This window comes from Telopea speciosissima, chromosome 2 (genome assembly GCF_018873765.1).
Source record: "Telopea speciosissima isolate NSW1024214 ecotype Mountain lineage chromosome 2, Tspe_v1, whole genome shotgun sequence".
NCBI classification, from domain to species: Eukaryota; Viridiplantae; Streptophyta; class Magnoliopsida; order Proteales; family Proteaceae; genus Telopea; species Telopea speciosissima.
In genome coordinates this window covers 46,442,617-46,445,328 of record NC_057917.1, presented here as the reverse complement: position 1 = coordinate 46,445,328, position 2,712 = coordinate 46,442,617, and the positions used below count along the sequence as shown (strand labels likewise).

General features: G+C 40.7%; 1 long non-coding RNA gene across 1 annotated transcript; it reads left to right on the top strand.

Moving 5' to 3' along the window:
* Positions 1 to 815: 815 nt before the first annotated feature.
* On the top strand, positions 816 to 1,708 carry LOC122652574. The gene is made up of 3 exons (XR_006331615.1): positions 816 to 902; positions 994 to 1,448; positions 1,585 to 1,708. It is a non-coding gene; the product is annotated as an uncharacterized LOC122652574 (long non-coding RNA).
* Positions 1,709 to 2,712: the final 1,004 nt, after the last annotated feature.

Below are 2,712 nucleotides of genomic sequence, written 5' to 3'. Positions count from 1 at the left end.
TACATGAGGATCCCAACTGCGCTGGCATAGAAGTCAAGGCACCAAAACCTCAACAGTGGCCTTGGGACCTTTCCCCACTTTTGCTATCTATTATTTCTTTACTTCAGCAGATGTATGTTTTTTTTTTTGGGTAAACAAGATGCATGTTAATATACTCATTAAGGACTCACTTGTTGTAGTTATGTCTCATGGAATTGCTTATAAGGCTATTAGGAGTTTAGGAATAGGTCCAATACAATAGTAGAAGTAAACGTTCATAAATTTCTACTTTAGTAAGTTTCTTTTGATTTTGCACAAAAAAAAATCCCATGATGACATCGAAGGGGATGATTTTCGACACCCTCCACATCTTGAGCATGTGAGTCCCATACTGACATTCTCTCTCCTAATGGTTGAATATTCCTCCAATCCTCCCCCAACCCCCTCCCCTCTCCCAACACACACACATTATCGGTTTGAGGAACCCTCTCCCATCCATCAGTTTTAAGAATTTATGCATTGGATTGGAGCAAGATGGACCTCTTGGGCTGAACAAAGGTGAGAAACCCAGCTTAACCCAAGTAAAACCCTGGCAATGTTCTGGGCCAGCCTAACCCAAACTAGACCCCTTATCACTGACGGGAGGATGGTATTATCAAATTTCCATCAAAGTAGGAGAAGGATGAAAATTTCATCCCTTTGTTGGGCATCCAAGGTTGGTGGGGCTAAGGGAGATCAAGGTTTCACAGTTAGTACCAACTTAATGTAAGCTTAGTGCGTCGAATCCATCCCCTTGCCCTCCCCGTCTCCCGTCAGTATACAGAAAAAAAAAATGAGCAGTTGCAGGTTTCTGGCCATCAATGGTGTTGTCTGCCCTACCTCCGATGTTCCTCCGGTCTCTTCCTTCCTCGAAAACCATCCAGGTGATCTTTGGATTTGATTTCTAAATTTCTCATAGTTATTGATGGATATCGTCTCTGTAATCTCACAATAGCTAAAATCAAATCAAACCAGGTGCCTATACGACTTCTCGAACGCACAACAATGCGTCATGTTTATTATTTTGGCAGAGACACTTGTGCAAACTTGCAGATTCCGCAAGAATTCTCTATGAATCGAGACTAGAGCTCCTGTTTGGGCCATAAATTACTAAATTCCCCAAGCCACTGTTATCGTCATCATCGTTTTCTTCATTATGGGAATCCAAAATTCCGACGCTTGTCAATGGCATTGAAAGAAAGGATGAACGAAGAAGAACTGGCGGTCACCACTCTTGTGAGCGGGAATCCAAACAAATGCAATGTAGATGAGGTTGATGGGGAAGAGAGGGCTCTTAGGGTTCTTGATGTGTACGTACATGTAGTAATTTACATTCCGCCTACATTTGGTGGTAGAGAAAACGGTGCTCGATTGGCCGTCGTTGGTCGTGGAAGGGACGTAGCCAGAGCGAAGTTTTCAGACTGGGTAAAGTGAGTCTGTGCATTTGGACTTCGTACTTGATAAAGAACTTCTATAATTCTCTTTCATCAATTAGGCCATGAGGATGGCTGTGTTTTTGATATTTCAAATTGTGGCTTCGTCAAAGAATTTTTTTTTTGTAGGCAGGCTTAGAAAGCGTTTGGAGAAGCTGCGACCTCCTTTGGTTATCGAGCTTTTGTAGTCAAATGATGGTGACCGGATACTAGAGGGATGCATCACGAACCTCTTCGTTGTGTGTCGCAAGGTGGGTGCATTGTTTTAACTTTTTAGCTAGTTTTGACACTGCCGATGCTGACTAGTTTTCAATCAGTATTGGCCATGGGTTGCGTTTACCTTTAGGCATCTGATATTTCTTCATTGGTGTTGAACTTGTAGGCCTGCGTGTGATTAGAATGTACAGAATCGATTTTCTGCCTGCATCGGTTGGTTCTTTCACTTCCTTTTCTAATTTATTTCCCCCTCATGTGAGGGAGCTCTAGGCTTCTCTTTTGTGATTATGACTGATAGATGGCATACTCATACTCATCCAAGTCCATTAGTTGATATGTGTTTATATTCATTTAAAGATTAATAAAAATATAGTGAACTGTTTCAGAAAGAATCTACCATTGTATTACGGTGATTGTCTTTCTGGGCCTCTCAAACTGAGTGTTCTGTTGTCTTTTCCCATATCTGAGAAACTCTAACCTGCTAAAGAGGATCACGATACAAGTATACCCTTCATATAATACAGCAGCTTTTTTATTTGCTGCTTGAAATGGGGGTGTTTGTGGTGAGAACATTGTTACTGTGTTAATGAGCTTTGGATTTTATGATGCTTTTGTAGTTTACCGTTGTGTTGGTTCTCTTAAGCTGTAATCATCAAAAGGGAAATAGTTTATCTAGAGGAACAGGAGGAATGGTTATTCTAAATGTCTTCCTAGTGTAACATCTAGAAAGCCATATCCTTTGGAAGAATCATGTAAAGTTTAAAAAAGGGGGGTTGGATTGATAAAAAAGAAGAATTTACTTCTACTGTTATGCACTTAGGCATGGCCATACTAACATAGAAATCATGCTTGGAAAGGGTAGATAATTAGCTAGGAGTAGGTTCTGTAGCAAAACTAATTGCAGAAGAGGGTAAGTCAGCCACATTAAAATTACCTTCTGGTACATTTGATTTCCAAAAACTGCTCAGCAGCATTCGGGTATGAGCTGGATGTCACTAATCATCCCTTGTGAGAGTGTAGGGAACTCCTTAATTTTAATAGCAAT